The sequence below is a fragment of the Talpa europaea genome, assembly GCF_964194135.1.
Source record: "Talpa europaea genome assembly, chromosome: 3".
In the NCBI taxonomy this organism is placed as follows: domain Eukaryota; kingdom Metazoa; phylum Chordata; class Mammalia; order Eulipotyphla; family Talpidae; genus Talpa; species Talpa europaea.
The window spans coordinates 114,963,703-114,991,566 of record NC_140069.1 but is presented as its reverse complement, the minus strand read 5'-3'; the positions used below and the strand labels follow the sequence as shown (position 1 = coordinate 114,991,566).

The 27,864-nt window shown below is 35.5% G+C and overlaps 1 protein-coding gene across 4 annotated transcripts in view; it reads right to left on the bottom strand.

Annotated features, from left to right (window-relative positions):
- Positions 1 to 27,864, bottom strand: part of MAGI2 (membrane associated guanylate kinase, WW and PDZ domain containing 2) — a gene marked incomplete at both ends in the record, with an annotated part of 1,136,641 nt that overhangs the window by 278,663 nt on the left and 830,114 nt on the right. The gene's annotated exons all lie outside the window — the stretch shown is intronic.

Below are 27,864 nucleotides of genomic sequence, written 5' to 3'. Positions count from 1 at the left end.
TCTGGGTATATTTTTTATAAAGTCAAAAATTTAAGCACACTTTCCTTGATATGATGGGTCATAGTTCTAATTCTCCTGTCTATTTTAATATATACACATGTACACATATTTAAAATATTAGCAGTATACTACAATAGGAAAAAACATGCTGTTTCAAAATCAGATTTTGATTCAGAATGCTATTTTCCAAATACACCAAGCCTTTATAATTATTAACTTCTATAAATATGATTATAAGTTTAATAATTCTTACAGTAGTCACATCTTAAGAAACTATGACACCAAATTGTGGAGCAGTTTTAAATTTTTCCTATCAAAATGAGAGTAAGAACCTGAATATTGCCTATGGTCCAGGTACTTGAGTTCTCCAAGTCCTAACTCATTTTATCCTGACAACTTGGGACTTAAAATCTTCATACTGTTTCCAATGATCTTAACCAATTTAGATATCAATTTTAGACACTGTTTAGCTCAGCATACCAACACTTAATTTAGATTGAGGAGAATAACTATCCAGATGGTTTTCACCAAATCCCCCAAGCTATTGGAAAATCTGACTATTAAAAAGATGAAGCCATCTGAAAAATATCTACTGTGTACTTTTATAGGCAGCTAAAGTAAAATAATATGTAGAGAACAGAAATAGATAATTGGATATTTATTACTGGTATGGTTAAAGACATATTCATATTTATAACAGGTCTATATTGTCTTATGAATATTGTAATAGGTAAAATAAACATGTTCAATAACATATAGACTAAAAGCCTACCATGGTTAATTTTACAGATACTAGCTCTATTTAATGGCACTGTTACACAGAAGCATTTAATGGTCAAAATTTTAAAAATTATTTCCTGTTTTATTTATTTTTTTGAGGTCACAGTGGCTTACATTATTGTATTTGTGAAGTATAGGATTCCCCTCCCCACCAGGTATTGCCACCATAGTGCAGCCACCACCAAATCACCCAGAGTCCACCACCATAGTCCATTGTGCTTCCTTCCTTCCTTGTTCTTACTCCTCCTTACACCAGACCCACTGGATGCTTCAGTTCTATAGTTAGCTTTCAAGGGTTAATTTTTAAGCTTGTTATTATCTGAACCTTAGTTTACTTTCTCTATATTCCACAACTAAGTGACACCTTCTGGTATTTATCTGTCTCCTGACATTTCATTTACCATTATCCTTTCCACCTTCATCCAAGCACAAATGGCATGAGTTTATCTTTTTTGATCACTGAGTAGTATTCTCGATCCATTCCTCTCTTTTGGGGCATTTAAGGTTGTTTCCATAGTTTGGCTATTGTAAATAGTGCTGCAGTAAACATGGGAGTGCAAGTTTCCCTTTGAATAACTGTTTTTAAATTTGGGGGGTAGGGCCTTCCCTGGTGGCGCAGCAGATGAACGCTAGGCTGCAAAGCTGCCCGCAACCTCTGCAGCACCAGGTCGATCCCCAGCCACCAGCAAGGGTCCCACATGGCGTGACAGACCTCTCCTTCTGTGCCTGCTGCTCCCCTCAGCAGTGTATTTCGTCAGTCTGCTTGTTCAGCTCCCCACTCTGGCTATGGTGAATTCTCTCATCCTCCCGTGCTTCTGACTGTACCTAGTGCTTGTATAAATAAATAAATAAATCTTTAAAAAAATTTGGGGGGTAGATGCATAGGACTGGAATTACTGGGTTTTATGATAGATCCATTTTAAATCTTTTGAATCACCTACATACTGCTTTTCACACGGCTGGACCATTTTACTCCACATTCTTGCTAGCACTTGTTCAGGTCTTTTTAAATAAGGGCCATTCTTACCAGTGTAAGGTGGTATCTTATTGTTGTCTTGATTTGCATTTCCCTGATAATAAGTGATGAACTTTTTTTTTTTCATGTGCCTGTTTGATATCTGTATGTAAAATTACTTCTTATAATCTCTTCACTATTTTCTTATCTTTGGCTATTTTGAGTACATTGCTAATTCTAAGCATTATGTCCCAGAAGTACAGAGTTCATCGATTCTTTACCGTCACAGATTTACAATGCCAAAGGTTCTGTGAGCAATTAATTTATTATTGTTTCCCATTTGCCACCATGAAGTATTCATTAGAATTTATGGGGACTCTGATTGGCTTTTCTTAAGATATTAATATATTTTCTTTGTTTGTTTGCTTGAGTTCCAAAATAAACTATTAATTCATGCTGAAACAAAATTGCATGCTATAAACCTTGTACATTCCATAAATTCTTAGTGGTCCCTGACTTATACTTTGAGATTAAATGATGCACTTTAGATTTAACCTTCTTCTATAAATCAGTTGTCATTCATTTCATTTAAAAATATTTGTAAATAAAAATATTTCTATGGGATTGATAGTTGACTTTTATAAGAAACCTGTAACATATATATATTGCTTCATTTGCACTTATGGCAGAATGGGTATAAAAATCTACAACCAGTGTTTTAAAAGGTGTGTATGTGTGTATCTTCATGTAAATATGAATGTATAACTACATATGTATGTATATATAATGTATGTGCATGTGAACATGGGTGTTTATGGATTTCCCCTTAATCCTCAAAGAAAGGCCTAGGCTAGAATGCTAAAAGCCATACATGTTTTTCCTTATTCATAAAAAGATAAGTAAAATAAACTAAAATAAACTTAAGACTATAAGCTGAAGAATATGATAACAGTTTAGAACCATCTTTCACTGTGAAAAATGAGCTATTGAATTTGAATTAGTTTTTAAAAACCAACTGCTTCTTTTAAAATGTAACAAATAAGAAAAAGAACTTTCAATTTTGTACTATATGTCTAATCAGGCAAGCATGTAGCCTGGAGCTGTAGGGTCCTGAGTTATTTAGAATACTGTACTCAACAATATCTGACAAATTTGCAGATGATTAAGGTCACACTGATGAAAGGATAACTTACACTATGCAGGAGAGATAAATAAACACTTGGGATTAGCAAGGTTAATGCTGCATTAAGAACTGTTTTAATTGGGATTTCTCTTCAGGCTATGGAATCATAGAGCAAATTCACTAATTAGATATTTCTGTAATGCAAAGTCTCTGTAAATGTCTAGATTAATTTATAGTCAGTCATATAAGCTTTATAAACCTGCAATAGAATCAGAAGATTAAATAGGAATCCAGGCCTATCTGGATTCTGCCACAGTGACCATACTATCTATACTTTTGAGTTACTTGCTCTTTCAAAATTTTAACAATTTACTTGTTCGTTAGCTCCATTTTCATTGCAGAAATTGACTCTATAATAGCTTACAAAAAGCAGTTTTTAGGTGCAACAGTGAAACTTGTAAAATTCAAGCACAGTATCTCTTGTGGAAATGGACCTTATGGCTGGAAAGCTGTAAGGATCCTAGAATGTGCTACTGCAGTGTATCTCAGAAGATCCCTTTGGTCTGTCCACTTTGTTTTTCAACTATCTCCCTTATCTCTATGTCCTCTCACCGTTTACATCTCCTTTTCTACTGCCTGGCAACCGCTGCTTGCTCATCTTGCTTCTACCCTGGAACGTCACTCCAGTGTAGACTTTATGTTACTTTTTGTCTCAAGCATTCAATCACTACTTTTTCCCAAATCTGCATCCTAGCCCCACAAAAAAATCATTAGTTCAATTCATTTCCTTCAAAATAGATGACACAAGTTACATTGCCTGCTCTCAGGTTAAGAATCTACTCCCAGAAGAGTCACAAGCAGGTGGAGGCAAAAAGTTACATCTGGCAAACTCAAATGAAGGGACATTTATAAAATAACTGGTCAGTTCTCTTCGCAAGTATTAAAGTCATGAGATAGAAAGGCAGAATGAGGTACTGTCACAGAGTAGAAGAGACTAGAGAGATAAAAAGATGAAATGTACTTGCAGGCCTTGGTTATCAGACCCTTGCCAGATGTGCAACAGTGCACAACACTGGCTTCAGTGATGTCTTTGGCAACTCAACTCCAACGACACAAGAAACAATGGACAATTGAGACTGTATCAAACCAAAAGTGTTTCCATTGCAAAAGAAGTTACCATTAAAAAAAAAAAGACATCCTATGGAAAACAGTATAAAGTCTCTCAAAATGTTAAAAATATTATTTTAGCCAACAATTCCACTCCTAGGTATCTTATTCAAAGAATGGAAAAAAACTAATTTAAAGGGATATATATATATACAGCACTATTTACAATAGCCCAGTTATGGAAATAACCTACATGTCCAACAACAGATGCGTGGTTTAAGATGTGGTATAGATACACAATGGACTACTACTCAACTATACAGTAAACAAGGACACCAGAAGAAGTGGGTGGGTGGAGAGCAAAAGCAGGGAATGGTCCCAATGGACTGTGGTAGATGACAGTGGTGTCCTGGTGATGGGTGTGGTGTGGGGACATGACATGCACTTGAAGAGTTGTGATCTGAGACTTGTGAATCATATACAGTATTGTAAAGCCACATTACCAGAATTAAAAATAATTTAAAAGAAATGACAAAAGGGAAAGAATCATAAAAGTAATAAAATCATACTTTTTACAGACTTGTATTAACAGAATTGAAAATCTAAAAAGAAATAGATAATTCCTTAGGAAAACATAATTTATGAAAATTGGCCCCAGTGGAGATGGGAAGAGTAAACATTTTTAATCAGTTTACCATAATAAATTCTAAATGGAAAAGAAACAATGTGATTACTAGAAATAAATTCCTCTATAAACTGGATATGAAAAAGAATTTTCTTATCATGACTCAAACTTGACAAATGTGACCACATAAAAGCAAAAAGGAATCTCTTATACACCCCAAAGTTCACTGTCAGTGTTAAAAGACGGTAAGACAAATGGCAAACTGAAAGAAAATGTTTGTAACATATATCAGAGATATAATGCTACACTTCTTCATCAAGAACTTTTAGAAATTGAAGGGGAAAAATGTGCAAGAGCCACATTTTTTGTTTGCAAAAAGCATACACAGATGTCCTTTAAACATAAACAGATACTCAACATTTCTTTATCGTAAGAGAATTGCAGATGAATACTATTCTGAGATACCATTCCTTACTCAATAGACTGGCAAACTGTCAAAGCTTGAGCATGCATGCTTCTGGAAGGGTGGTTTAGAAACTGGCCCTTTCATGCAAAGCTGGTGGATGGGCAACTGGGTGCAACTTCTACTGAGGGGAATTTGGCAACAACTAATGCAACCAGATGTACTCCATGCTTGGGCTCATCTCTTCCCTGAAAAGGTTCTTCAAGTGTTTTCTTTAACAATACAAATTGCACAGGCTTATTCACTGCAATATTATTTTCACAGCAAAACATGTAAGTAACTTAAATATACAACCAGAGACGACTGGATAAGTAAACATAGCGTGTACATACGGTGCAGTACTACACAGTTGCTAAACTTAAGAAAATCTCTATGATTAACTAGAGAATAAAGCAATTTGTGATTTGTGGGCTATGTTGCTAAACAAAGACTCTCATATACTTATTTTTGAGAAAAGGTAGATAAGAAGGAGAGCCAGAAACTAAAGAGATGGCTACACTGTAAGAGGTAGGTGTGAACAGTAGTTGAATGAATTCTTTGAGCATACCTCTCATAAACCATGTTGAGATTCTTCTATTCAGAAAAACAAAAATAAATTTAAAAATATGGAAAACAACCCTAAAATGGAATACAAACAATAATAAATGAACTTAACCGCATACGAAATTGTTAACCACTCAGAAAAGAAAGCAGTCAAGTATTGGAGAAATTACAGATTGTGGATCCAATATTTCATTTCACAAAGACCGGGAGGTTAGAATATTCAAAAAAACATCATTGAGGTTCGAATGGAGAATAACTATATTTAATGTGCTGCACGGTTTGGAATGCTTTCCTGACAGTGAAAGTTAGGATTCTGGTTTCTGGAATTTGTGGTTAATTCATACTGTTTCTCTATGAGGAAACCTGTGGGTATGGAGTTTAGGATCCTCATGAACAAAATGCTTCGATTACAAAACTTTGAAAGTAAGAGTTGGGTATATGGTAATTTTAGTGATTTATGTTAAGGTCAGATTAGAATTTAATAATTCTGAGGACAAGGTATAGCTCTCTGGAGAGACAGGATCGATGAAAATCTCTCCATCACTCCATTCTTAAGCTGACCGTGACCTTAGATAGCTGAGACTTGTGTGAAAGGAAACTTTGTCATGGAAGACAGAGGCTGCAGAGGCAGAATCCATTTATTCTGGGAATCTGCCATTTCAGGTAGTCATAACAGAATCTAAAAACTACTGCAGACTCTGGGCATATGGCATGGTGGATGGGATGTAAGACAATCACTACAGCAGGAAATATACAAAGACTGTGAACTGGAAATAGGTATTTCTTCAGGGAGAGTATATCAGAGTTTTGCTGCCTTTGTGAGATAAGGAATAATAATTGGCTTCAGGAGGCAGGATCTTCTTTAGAGGTAAAGTAGTAGATGAATCTTGCCCTATAGGCTTGTAAGAGGGAAAACTTGGGGAAGAGGTCTGTTCCAGAGTAGAAGGCTGCTGACGTGAAGACTTCTTCCCCTTTAAATACATTTTACCCTATAGGGAGGCCAGTCTATTCTACAATCTGCTAAGTGGATTATAAAGCTCCAACTGAGGAGGTGAAAGGATAGGACCTGGAGCTGAAGAGCTCTGAACATGCTCTTCCATACAGAAATGGCCTCAAAGTGAATACTGATAAAAAGTGGAAGCTTCAAGAATTCTTTATTCATCATCTTCCAGAGAGTCAACATGAAAACATGCATAATTTATGAGAAAGAAATAAAGTCTCAATTTTGCCTTAATTCTCCACTTTGCCTTATCAATGAAAATGTTTAAGATTTAGGAGAAATAGCTAAGGGAAAAGATTGCTGTTTTTCTTTTTATGCCCCTGAAATGATTAGCTTTCAATAGATGTTCTGTGGTTTCATGGTTCAAAGTGTTCTTTCTGGATCGATTAGTCTAAGTGAAATTTGCAATTTATCACTCATGTCATTACTTAATATATCTCTCATAATCTGATATATTTTCTTTGCCCCTTTTTTCATTCAAGAAAAATTTATTGCTCATCCACTTCTAAGGAGGCAGAAGGTGTGGCTGTGAGAGTATAGGGATGAGTTTCAATATCCATGGGGCCACTGGTTTCAGGCAGAGTCAGCCTTTAAACAAATAATTTCACAAATAATTAATTCACTATAATTTATGATACATGCTACTAGGAGAAGTACATGTGTATTTTACTCTACCTAAACCCTCAGGAAATCTGTGAACAGTTTGGAATTACATTTCATGGGTATAATTCATTACAATTGATTTAAATAATCCTAATGCAATAAGTCAGCAACACATTTGTCAATTGGGTGTTTTAGAGTGAATTCACTGAACGGATGTCATTTTTCTAGTTGAGCAGTCTTTTCGAATTTAATGAATTTAACAGGAAAATTCTACTGTTTAAAATCTCTGGGGACAACTAAATATCAAATATCAATACAATAAGAACTTGAAAGAACAAAATTAAAAATTTATCTTTATTATATTAGAGGAGCCGAAGTCTACCTAGGAATATGTTCTGATTTCATTTCCTATTTAATGTGCAGTCTCAGAGCATTGTTTAATTAAAATGCCACTTAGGCCAGTGAAACAGATCAGGCTGAGCACAAACCTAGGGCCGCTAATGAAAATGTGCAGAATGTGAGCAACTCTCTATGATGGTGAGTCGGAAGCATCTCTCACAGCACTGAGTGCAAGCAGCATCAAGACAGTTCTACATGCCATTGAATGTAACAACCATTTTGCTCTTGCCATAATACTCAAGGATCCTAAGACATTTGAGTGCTTAAGCAACTGGACATGTGTCAAATTGGGGTGATGTGTGGTTGTCATAGATTCTCTACTTTATCTGTCTACCAAGTCCTGGGTTTTTCTGTCAGAACAAAGAAGTAACCCATACACATCTTTTTGAAAAGGACACGAGGAAAGACAAAATCAGTAAGAGTACTAATTATCAGAATCATTTGTGGAGAAAAAGGCAGAGGATAGCTCCGTTTCCCATCTGTGTTGTGAAAGTTGTTAAATATTAACATAACAGGCAAGCTGACCAAGCTCACAGTGATGTTTTTTATGCTTGTGCTAGGTGCAGATAATGTGTAATTCTCACCATTGCCTGTCACCTATAGATCACAGAATGTCAAAGGTAATGACAGCTGAGAGATAAAGCAGGGGAATGCTTTTCCCAGAGCATGAAAGGGAGAGGCTGAGTATCCGGAGCAACTGTAACAATGAAATTTCTGATTCCTCTCTGGTATTAATTCTAGGCACTAACTTGGCCTATTAAAAATCAATGGCGCAAATACCAAAATATGGACAGCAAATTATATTTCTAGACAAGATTATTGTGCGGGATTGTCCAAATAGTCTTTACCAAGATAATTTCCACCCAGATTATTTTAGCTAGATCCCTAAGTAGAGATAGTGGAATCAAATGACCCTCCCCTGCCATCTTGGCAATAGTGACCTGAGAGGATAAACGGATCTTTAAACTTGAGGAATATGAATGGTGTAAATGTTACAAACACAACTTCAGTTAGGTTATAATTAGTCTTGAATCATCATACCAGTCAGTATAAAAAAGCAACAGTGTCTATACACTCTACTGGCATCTGCCTTTATCTGTGAACAAACATTTCAAACACAGAATTTTGCTCAAATAGGGAAGTAGTGCAAATCCTAAGTTTCTTGACCCACATGGAAACAGAATAATAGCTTCCAGGAGTAAAATTCTAGCACAGAAAATGTTTTCTGTGATTTGATTGCTACAATTTATAGGAAATTTTGTCTATGAGTTCTGCCCCATCTCTGTAGCATTCTAGGACAGAAAGATTGAATTAGATATCAGGAATGGGAGAATGAAATCTCTTCCTAACAAAACACAAAATTCCTCCTGATAAAATTATAAAATATGGTAATGAGATTTGGTAATGTAAAAGAAAATTAGAGGATTTGGAATGAACAGCATGCACTGCATTACTGCTTTGCTTCATGGTAGAAGGACACAAAGGAACATGGAAAATAGCTGAGGGTGGGATTTACTAATGTCTGCAGTAAGTAAATCTGCAAAATACAAAAAGGCTTGAAAGAGAAAACATGATGCCTGCTGTGCCTGCAAGGTATCCTAATGTCTAAAACATTGGGAAAATTCTTGGAGAGCACCTCACCCCAGTAAAAAATATTACTCGTATAAAACTGTCAGAGTCCGGTCTCAGCTTGAGTTACCTGGCATCTACAGAACCAGTCAATTCCACAAATTAGGTGGCCCTGCAGGGATGTCTAACTTACATGCCAGGCTTTCAGGAAATGTTGAAGGCCCCAGTGGAGCTGTGATTTGTGCCTGTGGTAACAACTGAGCTGTGTTTGTATCATACATGCAGGGATAGTGTTGCAGGATGTAACTCTAAGTAACTTTGCAAAATTCTACATGTAAAAATCAAACCATTCAACAACAGTGGTATCACACAAAGCACACAGAGTATTCTAGAGACTTACATGTTCTAATAAAGCGAGTCACATCATTTTCCCCCTGTGATATCTTTTAGAGACTAAAGGCACTAAAAAAAAAAAAATTGATTTGTACACAGAATACTACCAGATCAAATACTGTAATTGATATGAAAACCGAATGAGGGTCTTAAACTACAATTAAAGGTAGTCCGAGATCCTTATAACTTTGAACTTTTAGAATCAACTGTGCTGCACGCAGGACATGGAGTCCAAAGTGCAGTATAAGCAGAAATAACAGTTTGGAGGCATATTATGTTAATACTTTTTTTCCCACACTGCTTTGTATATGGTTCTCTATTTTAGCAGTGCTTTAGGAGATATAGATCTGCTCAAGTGATGATATAATGAAAAAAGCCAGAAATCAATGTTTAACTTCCATATGCCCTATTTGGGAGCAGGACTTGGAGGTGCAAAGAACCTATAGAGAGGACTGGAGGTGTGACTTGTGCAACTCTAGACAATGGCAAAGTCCGTAACGAGCAGGCATAAGCCAAGTTGCAGCAGAGTCCAGCAAAGACAGAGAATACAGACCCACCTCATTATATAAGGATACCTGTTCATCTTACAAAATGGTACCATCTGGGATATAAGAGGAGCAGAGAGATTCACTGGAGGAAAAGGCTGATAGGAAATTTGAATTTTAATATTGACAGGACATCCACCCAATAAAGCTGTTTTGAATTAAAAGGGCTAGAAAAAAAGTCTTCAATTGTCAGGTCTAAGTTTCTCATCCTTCATCAAGAGCAACAAAATCTCCAAAGCAAATGAGAATAGTTATGTAAGATTAAAATAAAAATCTTATATGTGAGTTGTAGATTGCAAACACTAACCTTGCTCTATTAGCATTAAATAAAAATCAGTTATTTACATGCCATAAATATACATGCAATAAATATTTTGGAGTCCGATAAACCAGATTTGAATTTTGGGTTTCCTTGGATAATCCTCAGTTCATTTATCCTATGTATTATAAGGAATAGAAGTGAGAGTGCCTGACATCTTGGTATTTAATTGTCAGATACAACAATGACCACTTCCATAACTGTTGTGGTTGCTCTGTCATCATCAGTATCATCTTCCTCCTCCTCATCATCATCAATGACATCAACATTGTCGTCAATATCATGGGTAGTAATTATAATGGCAGCAACAGTAGGATTTAATAAAATAATGAATGATGAAGGAGCTTGCGGTTCATATTTAGAGTGCATAGCAGGTAAAAATCATTAGTGTTTTTACATCCTAATATTGGAGGTTCCCTGGAATTATTTCATATATGGAAAAGAACTTACAAGATTGCATATGGAAATTGAGGATTAGAAAATTAAAATGTAGGAAGATCCTTTTTAGTTTTTTTCTTCCTGTGTGAACTTGCTGAAGACTTCAGAGTATGAAGACTGAAATTTAGTAGTATAAATAGTAGTTCAGAAATGAGAGAAGAGGTCTGATTTATAAAGAAGGTACTTTGACAAGTACAAAAGAAGGCCCCTGGAATTTATAAAGAAAACCGCTAAAAACCCTACAATTTTGTCTGCTTATAATTTTCTATTTACATACAAATGGCAATTGATTAAAATATTATAGTATAGTTTTTTATTAGAAAAAATGGTGAATAAGAACATCTATAGTTCATAAATCAAAATCACATTAGTACTACAAATACAGCCCTCAAAGTAACAACTGTAATTAACATAATGATATTTTCATTACATTCTTTTTGTTTAATCAGGTGAATTTTTCCTTTAGAAAAATTTTAAGTGGTTCAAGAAAGCTATTTGTGTTCAAAAAATCAATCATTATTGTCATTCAGACTTAATGCTTGAAAGTAAAAGGTAAAATTTGTGTTTTAAGATTAGTGTTATAAAAGGATATCTTTTCATTTGGAAAATAAAAGATGAAGTAGAACCTGAAATTTTCTTTACTGGTGTTAAAAATCAACATATTGTACTCAGGAACCTAACAGAGATACAAAGTAGATAGTTTGGAAACTGTGGTGTTTGGGGAATTCCACAGTGAGAAGTGAGTTAGAAAACTCAGTGAGATCAAGTCACAAGGAAGAATGGAAAGGACTCCATCTGCAGAAAAAAAAGGACAAAGAAAATGAACAGAAAAGGAATATGGTCTATCACCGAGAAAAGAGATTTCTATTGAGTTCTGAATACTGTTACAACATTCCATTTTCTGTCTCCTTCATAGCGAGAAATTTGAAGACAGGGAACATTTCTTATTCATCTTTGTATTCCCAGAACCTAACATTTTGGTGCTCAGCACAGAAATTTGTTGAAAGAATGAATGAGATCCTGGCCTGGAAAGATAAAATAGCTTATACCGCCATCAAAAAAACTACCTCAGGTAGATTTGGGTGCTGGAAGCAATCCTGGCTTTCTATGACATTAATACCTTAGCTGTTATTTCATGGTTTCTTTTTTTTTCACCATTATTAATCCAATTTTTATTTACATACTGTAGTGTGAATGTTTGTCCACATTTCAGATATTTCTAGGTGTGCAGCACTGGGGTGGGAGAAAAAAGAAAAAGTTTATATTGCCTATTGCTTCCATAAATTTAACCTCCTTTCTTGTTGCTGTCCTAACACAAGTGTTAGGACATATGGATAAAGAAAATGTCCAGCAAACATATATATATATATATAGACATTAAGGATTTGGTGACATTGTCTTTGGTAACATTTTTAGTAGTTTTATTTCCCCCATCATGTATGTTGTGAGCTTTCAATAATTAGAGTAATAATATACTTTGTTACATTTTACAGTAATATGGGTGAAATATTAATACTTTTTAAGATTTTGAAGCTTTCTAGGCTTAATTTTGCAACCATCATGGCATTGTATGCTTTCAAATTTTTTTTTTATACTTAAGACGTAGACAAAATCCCTTGTTAAGACAGATGCCAAATTTCTCTCAAATTATTATTTTTTTTAAAGATTTTTTAATTTATTTATACAAGCACTGGGTACAGTCAGGAGCTTGGGAGGATGAGAGAATTCACCAGAGCCAGAGCAGGGAACAGAACAGGCAGACTGATGAAATACACTGTTGAGGGGAGCAGCGGGCGCTGCAGGAGAGGTCTGCACACCATGTGGGCCCCTTGCCGGCAGCCGGGGATCGAACTGACACTGCAGAGGCTGTGGGCAGCTTTGTAGGCCAGCGCTCAACCACTGAGCCAGCAGGGGAGGCCCTCAAATTATTTTTCTAAGGGCAATCTAAACTTTCATTATACATAAAATTTATTGTGACAAATAGGCTCAACATTACATTTTTTCAGCAAATGAGAATATTTAAGAGAATTATAGAAATAGCAGAGATTTTCAATTATTAGGTTTGTTTTCATTTCTCTGTCAGGTTTTGTATTTACCATAGGGAAGAGAGATATAGGTGAATAATCTTATTCACTGATTATTACATATTTGAACATTATAAAAATTATAATTCAAATACTTGAGATTTATTGAATACCATACTTAGAGGGTTAGAAGTTCACAATTCTCTTTGTAAAAGGATTTAATGTATAGTTCTGGAGAGATTCATATAAACAAGAGAGATTTGATATTTAGACACATCATATAGAAATACACACAGCAGCACAAATGAAGGAATGGCCTCGTACAGTGCGATTGGAGGGGACAGCAAATGCTTCGTGGGGAAGTGCTCCTTGAGCTGTGTCATAAGATAGGAGTCAAAATCCTTACAGCTCTTTTTACTCAGGCTAGCTTACTCTATACTGAAAAAAATGCATTTAACTTTAACGAATGTTACTTATGTTTCTATTCCAACAAAATCAGAAAGTTATCTTCAATTTTTCGTGGTCAAAGTATACCCCTTCCTGCACCTAAGTCATTTAGCATCCTTGAAGTACTACAGTCAGTTACTGACAATTTATTGCTACTATGTACCAGGTACTGTGCTGAGTGCTTTACATAGATCTCTCATTTGATCCTCAAAACAACTTGGGGCGAGGGCAGTAGGGAGGTATTATTTAATTGCTTTATGCAATTAAATTGTTTTTAAAGATTTATTTATTTATGCATACAAGAACTGGAGTGTAGGCCAGAGGTATGGGGGTGAGAGTATTCATCAGAGACAGAGTGGTGAGCAGAACAGGCAGAGGTACTGAAAAACACTGCTGAGGGGAGCAGAGGGAGAGACAGGAGAGGTCTGCTGTGCCATGTGGGTCAGCTCCCCAGCCAGGGATTGAACTTGTGCTGTAGTGGCTGCGGATAGCTTCATAGTGCTGAGACTTAACCCCTTGAGCCACCAGGGAGGCCCAAGCAATCAATTTTTTTGCCCAAAGTTACAACTGAGATTATTTTTAATGAGGATGGGAAGTGTGGTTGCTAGAATCCTTCTGAATTAAGACTTCCCCTCTAAATATTGGTAAGAAAATATGGAACGCGACATGCAAAGAAAGATCTGACCACCTGTGCCTCCATTCTTTGTGAGGAATGCCCAGGAGCTCTGCCCTTCAGTAGGTGTCTAAGTTCAGTATTTTCAAATCTCTTTGAATTTCATTTCCTTATTATGCAATAGATACAGTGAATATCTGTTTTAGTTGTGCAGGAAGATATTAACAAACAGCCTATCAGGTAATGTTAGAATCATAATCTAGTATTTACAGAATAGATCAGGTTATATTTATGAGGATACTCAGAAACATTAGAAACTTAAAAAAATTCTTTAAAAATTCTTCTGGGATTCACAGGACAAAAAATACAAATGCACTTGTAAGTCTCTTTCACTTTTTTGAATTTTAATACCTTCCTCTAAAACTTACTCTTGGGCATCCCTGGTGGTGCAGTGGGTTGAGCACAGCGCTGTGAAGCTGTCCGCAGCCTCTGCAGCACGGGTGTTTGATTCCCAGCCCGCCAGGAAGAGTCCCATATGGTGCGGCAGACCTCTCCTGTCAGGCCCGCTGCTCCCCTCAGCAGTGCTTTCAGTCCATCTGCCTGTTCTGCTCCCCACTCTGTCTCTGGAGAATCCGCTCACCCTCCCGCACCCCTGGGCTGTACCCCAGCTATTGTATAAATAAAAAAAAATAAAAAAAGCTTACTATCAAAAAGTATTGCTCTGACAGTATCAGAAAGGAATTTCCTGTGAGAAATAGGCATCTTCTTTTTAATTTGCAAAAGACACATTTTGTTTGCATTCACCAGGGCATTTTACAAATTTAGTACCCAATTAATATGTCATTCCATGACAAAGACAAAATAATCAGATTCTGAAATGAGTCCCATTCCTCCAAGTTCAGCTTTAACTTTGCAAAGCATGAAAAGATTATATAATGATGCCATCTTCCTCTATGAAGTTGATACTCCCGGTATCAACTAGGCATTCACTTCAGGTAATTTCTAGTAAAGAAAGTGCATTTGTGCTGTGTCACCCTTGCCTGGTTCCCACTGTGGTAAGAAGTACCTACTTTTGCGAAAAGATGATAAGAATCTACCTAGAGTTAGAGTTGGTGAAAGAAAAGGAAACAAAGTTTCAGAAGAATTAGCTCCAAGATCCTAAATTGCTTGGAAGTGTGGTGGGAGCTAAAACTGGCCAAACATCTGCTCCACTATTCTAGGAACATTATAATATAGATTCTGCACTTAACACACTAGAAATGGCAGAGGGGATACCCGAACCTCTGAATGCTTAACAATCTACTTGGAGAAGTACATGTAGTAAAGAAACAGAACCATAAATAATTTGAATGAAGGTACAGACATGATTTAGTATATATATTATTTCACCAATAGTGTGCCTTAAATTTGCAATCATTTCATGACACTCATTGATGCTCAAGTATAGAGTCACGAAGGAGGCAATGGATAGAAGTGGAATACTGTTTGGGCAAAATTAAGATGAGTCCAGGAGTAAGCTAAAGAGTGATGGGTAGGATAGATAAGTAGTTTTGCAGGGAATGCACATAGTTATATGTAAATTGTAAGACAATTATCACTGTTGGAAAAGAGAATTTGTTGGAAAATAAATTTGAGAAAAGGCTGATTATTTAATGCAGATCAATTGATAGAATGTGTTGAACACAAAGTTGGAGAGTCTTAATTGGAAACTATTATAGTATCAAAGATGAGGAACAACATAATGAATATATTTTGAGACAGTCAATCAGGTGCTTGTATTTTTGATATTTGCAATATTAGTGCATAGCACATGTCCAGAAGAGAGCCTACGATGAAAAAGAAAAATAAATTGTTAGAATGAGGAGGAAGAGGTGAGTTGCTTATTCGGAGGGACACCTGTGTTTCTGTGGCTGCCCTGATTCCAACTCTCTAATAGTTGAAGAATTCTCTACAGTACAATTCTGAGTGAGAGGTGGGTGCTGTGTCACACACAGATGTTCAAAGTCCAGACATTTGCCTTCTCTGGAAACTTGGAAACTAGGGCATGGATCTGTTTCCAGTCAGGTCTGGGTAATCAAACACAACCCCCTGGAATTTTCTATCTTGAGTTAGTAATACAAAAAAGCAGCAAGAGTGGAGACTTTGTTCTAGTGGTGGTGGAGATTGCTATAACTGGTTTGTGGGAACAGCATTGCAGTTTGGCCAAAGAAGGCAGGGTCTTCCTTGGGCTATCTTTGTGGAAGGACCTGGCTACAGTTATGGCTATGAAAACTCTCTGCTTTTCCTAATTTTCCAAACCTGGTTTCTCTACTTTCCTTATGATACTATAAGCTACCCAACAGCTTCTCAATAAGTGTATTTTCTGTATAAATCAAGCTCAATCCATTTCTTATGCTTGTACTTATGAACTCTAATAAATGTATTCCAGACTAGAAATGACCAGGTTCCTATTTTGGGACAATGGTGATGAGTAGAGTGAAGAATGGATAAAATGAGGCACTGATGAGGAAGAACTGACAAGATTGGTAACTAGCAAGATATTACTACAAAATTCTTGTTTCCTTACTGTTTGCCGTAATATGTACATGATATTGCCTTAGGGATAAAACAGAGAGAAAAAAAATATTTACAAGTATATACCCTAATGGATTCATAATAAAGTGTTTGTGGAACATGTGAATATAATGTCTGTAAGTGTGACATTTCTTCAGAGGATAGACTAAACTGGGGAAGTGGTTGTAAACATAAATGATTTTTTTAATTAAAATAACTTTCTGTAGTAGGAAAGAGTGAAACTGAGGTGACTCACTATCATTTTTTGACTACCTATGCTTATGAGATCCATGTTAATTGTTTTCATAGGCTCTTAACCTTATAGCCAGCACCCATTACCTCAATGTCAACGTGGCTGAAACTTAGTCTGTCTTTTCCTAAACCTTCAACATGTTCTCTCTCAGTGATCAGCAAAATTGCAGAAGTCCACAGCAGAAGACTGGGCGTCATTGGGATGGCTTCCTCTTTGAATCATTCGACAAGTTCTGTATTTCCACCCCTTAAGCATTTTTCAGATAATTCCCTTCCCCACTATTCTTGTCACTGTAGTCAAAACCTTATCACTTCTAAACTGGAATTCTGAAATTGTTTTCTAATTATTCTTTCCACCTCTACCTTGTCTCTTCCAATACTTAATACTCGCAGAATGAACATCCACCAAATGCAAATCAATTCATTTACTTGCCCTGCTAGAAATCTTTAGTGTCTTCTCTTTCCTTTAAGTGGAATCTAAATTCCTTAGAGATGCACAAAGATATGATGCTATGATCATATCTTTCCAATTGTATTTTCTTTGCTACATAAAGCTTTCATGCTCAGATTATTTGCATGCCTGGACTTTACTGTGTAGTCTTGACTCATATGCTATTTTGTCTGCCTGAAGGTTGCTTCTTAATTCCCTTTCCCGTCTAAGCTCTATCCTTTGACTTCTTAAAAGTGTCCTTCTGATCATCATTCTTAGAAAGGTAGCCATGACTGTACTTCTATAAACCTTGGTTTAAATGTTACAGCCCTTATCACTTGCAGTATAATGGTTGATTTGCTCATCTTTCTCTGCTATTAGATAGTGAGGATAGTGGGGATCACTGAGCTCATTGATTTCTGTGTCCTCGTTTCTCAGTGGTCTTTATATTCCCATAATTTAGGTTTTGCCAAAAGTAAGTCCTCAATATATAATGTTGCAGGCATAGAGATACTATTCTTTATGAAATCTAAAGGATTTCTACTTTTTGCTTTCTTTTTTCTTTTATATATTTTTAATATCATTCTTCATTTTAAAGGATTTCTATAATGACAGTTTAGCTAATTTTATTATCAATAAACACTTCTTTCCTTAAAGGTTAGAGAAGGTCTGAGATACTTCCATTAACCAGCACTTAGTCTATAATGAAACTGGATCTATGAGATGCAATATACAATCAGTTCCAAAAATGTTTAATGTTCAGAGTACTAGTTCTTTTGAAGGAGAATAGTTTTTTAAGCAACATTCTTGGTCCCAAGGGGAAAGAAGGTTCAGAAAACTAGCTTGCCTTTCCTCCAACTTCAAATAGATTTTCACAACAGTGAAACTGTGTCAACTAAGTGACTCATTTTTAATGCAAGTCTGTTTTGCATTGTGGAGGGGAAAAAAAACAGAGAATGCAGAAAAAGAGATAAAATAGAGGGAATAGAAGATTGTGAGATAGTGTGAAATAAATCCTTAAATTTTTAAAGTCCAATGAAAAGAGAAGGGAAGAAAGAAAAGAGGGGTAGAAAAAAAATGGTGAGAAGAGCAGAGAAAGCTCCAGATTGATGCGCATTCAGATTCAACCTCAACAGAAAATTGGTGTTTCCTGCAGCTTTTGGCTTCTCTCCCAGTGTTTTGCTGAAAGAATTCCCTCATCTTCATCACCTACCTCCTCAAGGTCACGCAACATCCACAAGTAATCAGACCTTGGACTGGCAATGTAAGAGGCAGCTTGTACACTCTGCACTTCCTCTGTTCCGTGATCTAGTATTATAGCTCTTTTCCTAGTTTACCTAATATATTTCCAAACTTGAAATACTACTCTAAAGAGACAAAGATCTCTATAGGTGCTATTTTTGGAATATATATATTTGGAAGATTTATGATGACATTGAAAATAATGCCAAAAATATGATGAAGATGTAAATGTATTCTTAATTGTTATGTATAAAGTGATAGAGAAAACATCGAATGGGACTAAAAACATACTATCTAAAGCCATTATTTTAGTTTACGCATAAAGGCCAGAGTATTTACTATGGACAAAAACACAAATGCATGAATAAAATTTGGATATTGTTCATTATAAAAATAAGTGCTTAAGCTCCAGAACTCCAAGGGAAAAACACAAATGAAAAATATTTGGGAACATATTTGGTTTGCTACTTTTTTTCTTTTATGTAAAGGAGACTATAATAACCACATTGTGTTCATAAAGAAATACTGACTGGATTTGACTTGCTCAGTTTTCTGACTTACCATAGTTCTTCTGATGATAAAACCTAACTTGACAATATAAAGTATTTTGATCAATATTATCTAGCTTTTTTGGAAATAGCAGGTTGTCTATTCTCCAGAGAAAATTTTTTGGTCTTTTTTTCCTGTTAATAACGGCAATTAGAAATATAATGGCCCAATGTGACTGGCAAATTTCTAGTTAAAACTTCTCAGCAGCAGCTGAAAGCCTTGCTACCTAGGTTTGTCTTCCAACAAAGATAAATATTCCATTACCTACTTACTTCAGTCATTTTAACTAAATCAGCCCAAATCATCTCCCATAAAATTGATTATAATATATTGTCAATCTTTATTGAACTAAAACTAATTATTTAGTGTTCAGATCTGATTTTTAATCAGTTGTTATCAGAAGTGTGAGAATTAAGTGGAGTGAAATGCATATATTAACCCCCATCTATAATCATATATTGCATTTTTATTCATAAAAGTTCTTAATAAAAGAATGGTCTAGAGACAATTAGGTTTATGGAAGTGGTTTAATTAAATCACCCAGCCTATACTAAAATTTTGTGAGCAATACTTAATGATGAGAACCTTTAAAGTGAATTTAGGCTATTATGAGAGATCTCAGCTGATCATACTATTTTTTACTTTAAAAATTACACATGATGTCTTAATACATACATGATGGGAGAATATTTTTTGATACAACTTATTTATTGGGAATTCATGTTTAAATAGTCTTCTGGGCATTTTTCTGGTTTAGGGAAATGAGATTTAAGTTTATAAATATTTCCTTCATTCTCCTCAATGATGGCCATGATTACCCATATTGATCATTCTTGATGTCAAACTGATTACCATTTTTTTTGAGAGTTTAATCTTATTACTGTCATAGTCAAATGTAAAACAGAATATGAAACTATGAAAGCAGACTTCTTTTTCTGTGTTTTGGCAATTCTCAAGTCATCCTCCACCTACAGTGATTTTTTTTCATCTTTATTTATTTAAAAAAATTATCTTTTCTAACTCTCAGATTCCTTAGTTTGGTGAAACCCTACGGAGTTTTTAGTCTTCTCAGGGAAACGTTAACAAAACTCCCTAGAGATTAAAAAGTAACAGCAGTATGTTGTAGACAAAAAGCCCCAGTATATTGTAGAGTGACAAAAATCTAACACCTTAAACTTTTGGCAAAAGTTGATTTCAAGGGTGAGCTCTGTAAACTTCTATCTGTAAGGGTGTCTCCCTCACTGTACATAGTAAAATTCATCTCTATATCTTTTCTTGATGGAGAAGCTAAAACTTACACCTTCATACTTTTTTTATTGTCCATTCCTCGGTAAACTCCCTAACTAACCTTCCTCCCCACCAACCCCAACTTCCCTTGTCTGAACTAAACTATTTGAGATGGTGTCAGAAGCGAACTGGTAAGTCATGATGGTTCTCTCCCTTGTATACATGTTATTGTTAAAATTCCTTTTGGCTTTTCCTCCTCATAATCTGTCTGATGTTCTCCAGCCTAAAAGAACCCAGAGCAATATTGGATGGTTTCCTTTGTGCCCCAATACTATTTTAAGATAGACCTGTAGAATGGGGGAAATAAAGTGGAAGGACAGATTGACACCCAATCAGTTGGGAATTATCAATATACATCTCCAACTTAAACCATGTCGTAGGTATTGAGACTTGCAATTTTTTATTTCTTTGCAAACTTAACATAAAATCAGCCATTCTTTTAATCTGCATTTCTTTGTAAATATCTTGGTTAGGATTAATCTTTTTTATACATACATTTATTCAATAGTCAATTCTTCCCTCTCTGACTTTGTTGAATTGATTGTTATGTTCCTTGTCTATTTATTTTAGTGGTATCTTTTAAGATAGCCTTTCTATATTAGTTTTTCTTTTTTTTTTTTAAGATTTATTTATTTATGCATAAAAGAACTGGAGTGTAAGCCAGAGGATGAGGGGTCAAGAGGATTCACCAGAGACAGTGGGGAACAGAACAGGCAGATCTACTGAAATACACTGCTTAGGGGAGCAGAGGGCGAGACAGGAAAGGTCTGCTGTGCCCTGTGGGTTGCTCCCTAGTGTGGGACTGAACTCGTGGAGCAGTGGCTGGCAATAGCTTCATAGTGCTGAAACTTAACCCCTTGTGCCTCCAGGGAGGCCCTATATTAGTTTTTCCATTCTTTATGTTGGTAAATGTATTTATAAGTTTAGTTTTTTTTATTCTTTCAGATTTCCTGCTTTACCTTTAAATTGAGGAAGATTTTGTTCATGCACTTATACTTCTTTTAATGGGTGAAACTTAGAGAATAAATCAGTGAAAGGAACAGATGTCACAGTAGTTTATTTTAAATTTTATGGATTTTAAGATGTATGGCTATTTCTTCACCTGTAAATATTACTTGCAGCACTGGACTAGGATAAGTATAATGCAGTGTGGGTGTAAGAGTAAGTAGTTTTAGCAGGGTCATTCCTTCATTTTCTTTTTTGCTCATTCCTAGATAACAGATTTAAAAATGTGGTGTTTTCAACGTGGTTCCTGCCTCCTATTTTTCATCAAGTGCATCCAGTAGGCTGCAAGTGTTTCCTTCTTCTGTGTCTTTATACTGATTCTAATCCTCCATTGACAGAATTATTGCCTCTGCTCCTGTGCATGTTTTATTATGAAGATTGTATTATATTAAAGTTATTTGCTCACATACCCATCTTTACCACTACTGTGTATTCTTCAGAAATCTGACACAGGTCTTGACACATAATTGTGTGTGTGTGTATAAACATTTTTTCCTCCAATTTATGTGTTTGGAAGTTTCAACTAATATTTTGCTGTATACTCTGATTCTCTATGGTGCCGTAAAGTTTACAATGACAGTATGTATTATTTTAAGAATTAACATTTGTTTATATTGCGATATATTTTAAAATAATGCAATATATTTTGAAGGTAATTTCAAAAGAAAAGAGACATTATTTTTAACTATTGCAGCAGCTTTAGAATTATTATGTATAAGTACAGTAATTTGGATATTGACAGTACGTATTTGATGTGCAAAGCTAGCATTTCAAAAGTGACATCTCTAATAAAGTTGACTGGAGTGGTCAGGGTGCCTCTTGATCACAGGAGGAAAGGATTCCTTTTTGTCTGAGGCTGCCTGGAGGCTTCACAGAGGAGATAATTGGTGACATCTGAGCTATGCTGTACAAAGTGAGCTGGAGTTTGGGTGTCAGGGAAGAGGGATGAGAACGGGAAGGAAGGACATTTAATATAAAGGGAACCGCATGACTAACACTAGTGGGGCATAAAATATTATTTTGGGAAATGGTGAAGAGCTTAATGTGACTTGAACAGGTTGCTGGGATGAGGAATGTGGGGGAGCGACAGAAGATAAAACTGCAACATCAGATTAGGGATAGATTGTGTGGTATTTTGTATGTAATTAAGAGTTTACATCACTTTACAGGCAACTGGGAACCAACAGACATACATACACAAAAAAGCACTTTCAAAAATATTTTAGAATAGTTTGTTATCTGAGGGAGAAAATATTGTTTTCAAGTTTTTAAACCTGAATTGTTTCATAAGATCTCCTATTTGTAGGAAAACAATAAAAGTAAACTCAGTCAAGTGTTTCTCTTGATCACAAATTTCCAATTTTTGAAATTTAATAAATGAACACATACTTTTAAGAGGGTGCTAATCATTATCTCGATTATTTGTCTTCTGTTAGATATTGAAAACCTTGATTAATTAGATTATTTTAATATCTGAGTAATTTTATGTTGCACAAGGAGGCAGGGTTTATAGGAAAATTCGCTATAGGTCAAGGTGCATCTTTTCTGGTGCCAGATTGCTACTGGGGAGCTGTGTCTTTGTGAGAACATCAGTTTTCCTCTTTGGGCCTCTGTTGCCTTGTCTATAAATTGAGAAAAGTTGAACTATCTAGTTTTTTTTTTTAAGATTTAGCATGCAAATGTTTGAGGATTCTGATCTGTGTGAGGACCAATTTATATATCTAAACAAACAATACTAGTCTGATATGTAATTTAGGTCAACTAAATTCGACAAAAGATTCAATCCATTAGTGGAATAAAATGGTGTCTGAAATTATTGATTCATTAGTTCACAAATGTGCAGTTTCAGTAAAGGCATAGAGAAATCAAGATTGCACAAGACTGAGGAATTATTTTAACTTTTACTCAGAATCTGCGTGATGCTTACATACAATCAAAGATTGTTTGGCTCTTACACACAGAGAATTTAGACAGCTCTATTTTTTTAAAAGTCAATGGGAACATATTTCAGTTATCACAGCCTTTTTGAAAGAAGCTACACACATAATAGGGACGCACTTCCCAAAGGTGCAAATTGGGGCATCTTTTCCTTCCTAGAAGACAACTGAAGTGTGGAAAAATTGATGTTTAAGAGTGAAGTGTTGTTTTAATAAGTTAAAAACCACATAGATACCCATGGCAAGAGAATGCTTAAGTTGAATGTGATAAAATATGATTCACATTACACAAAATATTTAATGGCATGGGGGAAAATAAGATATGATATGTAAGCACATATTATGTCAAAAAAGCAAAATATAAAATAGCATATACAGAGTGTCTCCAAAAATAGTAAAAGTACAAAAGACTAGAAGAAAACCCACTAAAACATAAGAGAATTTTTTTTTCTGAATGGCAATATTGTTAATGGGTTTAATTTTATTCTTTGCATGTTTTTGATTTATAAATTTCACATAAAATATGTATTACTTTATTATTAGGATAAAAACCAATGATTTCTAATTTTAAAATGCTAAAGGAGAAAGCAGTAGAAATAAAATAGAGGTTTGTTTGGAAAACACACACATGTATTCATCCATTCATCACAGCCATATGCATGTGGGTGTGTGTGCATACAACACACAGACACACACATACACACACTTTCCTTTAGCAAAGAAGAGGTCAAAATATATTCTACTTGCTTTTTTATTGAATTTGGGCAGATCCAGCCCTTCACCCCAAGGTTTGGCAAATAAGTGACCTGTAAGTGACTTCAGAAGAAAAGGTTAAGTTTGATAATTGGTTTGATAATTGTTTGAAACTAAAGTTGTTTAAGTATGCTTTTAATAGTACTCAAGTGTAAAATACACAAAATAGGTAAATACTAGCAGTTGGCAAGAGTTCTCTTCAGAAATTCCAACTGATAATTACTTTAGACATTTAAATAATAAGGTTTCAAAGATTCTATTATCTGAAAAATACATGGCCTGATTTAACCTACATGAAGCAGGGATGGAGTTGCATGATAACAGATTTCATTTAAAGGTTCAACTTAGGAGATCATGAAACCCCCTAACAATGTTTTAAAAATATTTTAAAGCTTTTATTTATATACATCCAGAAATTTCTTCTAAGGTTTCATTTAAAATCTGTGCCTCATCTTCCTCTATTTTTTTGCTAATGAGCAAAAGGAATGATATACACTTATATTTTCAAACTACTAATTTACTTTGTACTGAGCAGAGAATCTCAAGACCTATAGAACTGTATAAATTCTCACTGATCTTAATTCCATACAAAAGTGCTAAGTTGTCCTGTTGGGTGCAACACTGAGATTGCGAGAAGGGACACAACAGGTGCAAGCTTCAAAAACAGGTAAACCATATTTCTAAAGGTTTATAAAATATTCAAAAATGAAATAAAGATATTATGCTAGCTCTAAATACAGAAAGTATTAAGTAGAGAAGTTATTGGACCAATTATTTTGGTATCACTAGATATATGCTCCGTATATACATGATGCCTGAAGTTTGAAATAATAAGGCTAGTTCTAAGGAAGGGAAATATTACCTAAAGTAATATGAAATATATTTCCTTTGCTTCCCTTTTCTGATTCTTCAGTACAAAATGGAAAGAAGCATTTCTGGGAAATGTCTCAAATAATCTTTTTTTTTTTTTAAATAAATTTTATTTTTATATTCCCCATACAATTGCAACCCCCCCATTCTGACCACAATCCCTCCCCTCCCGCCCCCCACCCCCCAAAAAGTGTCTCTGTTTCATAGTTTTTTGTTGATTTTGATTTTCACTTTCTTATAGTTATTCATTTTCCTGGTCCCTTATTTAAGTTTTCTAGATTCCTGCTATGAGTGAGACCATCCGGTATTTTTCTTTTTCTTTTTGGCTTATTTCGCTGAGCATGATCCCTTCCAGCGCCATCCATGTTGCTGCAAATTGCATGTGTTTATCAAAAAAATAAAACATCCCACACATACAAGTGAGTGGATCTGTCAATGGTGGTGGTAATGGTTTAAAGGTCTAAAAGCACTTAACTAGAGGTTCTGTATGACCTTGAGCATCAGCCACAATTACTCCCAAAATGAAAAAGTTTAAATATTGTAGCTTTAATATTTCAAAACTTCATCATTTCTCTCTATACAAAGTCCGATCTATTTTTTGTTAAGATTCTAACATGTGTAAGAATTTTGAGAAGGTGGGGTTCTTGGTGGGATTCGATGGAGGGGACTCCTGTCTCTGGGGATCAGACTTGAGAAGAATGGAAGGCTGCATTCAATACAATATATTGCCTCTTTTATTGGTCAGAGAATAGGCTTGGAGAGCTTGAATTGCCTATAGTCCCACCGACTTCAGTGGTAGAGTTTAAATTCAGAATTTTTAAATTTTACCAACTCAATTGAATTTTTCTTTTCATACTTAAAAAGTTCTGAAATTGGGATGTTTCACCATTGATGGCAAGTTTTAATCACTGTTATCCAGGCAGAAGTTTTTTTTTGCTTACTTAGGACATTCGTCAGGTAGATTCCTAAGAGTGGAATAGTTGGACAGTAAGGCATATCTATTTTCAATATTTTGAGAAACCTCCACACTGTTTTCCATAAGATCCAGGAAGGAGAAAACTGTAGCAATGATGGTAAAGAACTATCAATGCTATTTAATAAAACTTTTTTATGAAGATGGAAATGTTCTATAATCTGCTGACCAATATGGTAGTCAATAACACGCTGTTATTGATTCATGTGAAATGTGGTCCGTGTGACTGAGAAAATGAATTTTAATTTCACTTAAATTAACTTAAATATAAATAACCCCCTGTTGTTGGTGATCACCCTATTGGACGGTGTAGAACTAGATGGCGCCGTGTAAACCAATCTCCCTCTTTAAGGAAGTTAATGCATTTTTAAGTTTTATTGTACACTGAATTATCATCTGCAAGAAACAAATATATTTTAAAATGTTGTTGAGGGGGTGGTTAAGGTATGCTATAATGGATCATAATTGCCCAAAGCCTGGTACATGGCAATTAATAGAGTAGAACAATTAGCAGTTATAATAATATCACTTTCATCTTGCTCATACAAACAAGCAAGATTTGACTACTACAATGATAAGGTGGTCAGAAAGAAATACCCTCTCCACCTTCAACAAAAAGATGACAAGTTGCCTAATCATGGAGAGTTACAAGGCTATTCATTATCTCAGTAAATATTGACCAGCCTGATATTTCCAGGTGAATTCATGCACATGCAATGCTTCTGAATATGTATCTGTATTTTGAAAATTCTATCTCTAAAGCTTGGTCTCACCCTCTAATTCTTCTTTTTTAAAGATTTATTTATTTATGCATACAAGAACTGGGGTCTACGTGAGGTGTGGGGGTAAGAGGATCCACCAGACACAGAGCAGGGAACAGAACAGGCAGATTGACTGAAACACTGGTGAGGGGAGCAGTGGACGAGTTCAGAGAGGTCTGCTGTGCCATGTGGGTATCTCCCTGACTGGGGATTGAACTGGTGCTGCAATGGCTGCGGATAGACTCATAACTTGTGTCTTAACCCCTTGCGCCACCAGGGAGGCCCTCATCCTCTAACTCTTAAAGGGATACCAGATCATTCCTAACATTTCTGAAAGTTCTAATAAAAATAGACTCCTTTTTAGTAACTACGAAAAGCAATATAGAGCTTGCAAAGGTGAATCTTGGATAAATGCTAATAAGGAAGGAGGTTTTTATTGAGCCTATACTTAAGGTCAGATTGTTTTCAGAACAGGTGAGTAACCTTATTGGGAATATGTAGAAATCTACAAATCTACAAATGTTCAAATTTTATTAGTTTATTTACATACAGGTGAATGCACAAGTGTATGTGTGTGTGGGTGTGTGTATGTACATGTGTGTAAGAAGACACAAGGCTAATAACCACAATGAAGACTAGAAGGTGGCAACTCCTTAGAATCTACACTCATGCAAACTTTTGATCAAATTTAAAACTATTAGGAAGTGATGGGTTAAGAAGAAAACCAGAAATTGCTGATTTTAGGAAAGATGTCATTCACTTGAATTGAGTCTCGGCTTGGCAATGCTGCCTTTTCTAAGGAAGAAGGTCCAGAAAATCTAATGATTTTGTCAAATTTTATAGACAATCCAAGTATACTTTAACATCTGGGAGACAGGTATCTTTGGGGACAGTGACAAACAGCAATTTAAGCACATGAATCAGCGGTGTGATGGACCCTATTAGAAAAGACCATGATAAGGCTGCTCTGAGTGACTTCATGAGTAGATATTGACAATGGGACACTCAAGAAGCATAAGAAGAACTGGGCTGAGCTTGCACTGGGGCTAACGCTGACAGACTACACTGTAGGGCCTCAGAAACACTTGTGGGAATGCCTCCGGAAGTGGGTTGAGGTTTTACTGATCAAAGCCTTGTAGAAGAAGGGCATTAATGCCAGGTGACCTAATTTGTCCTCACTGGGTGGTGATGCCAGAGGACACTGGGGCACACTAGCTGTTTTGTTACTTTGGAGTTCCTGTTATTATTCAAACCTTTTTGAGTTTCTATGGTTGTATGCAGCGATTTAGGGTGGAGTTTGTCCAGG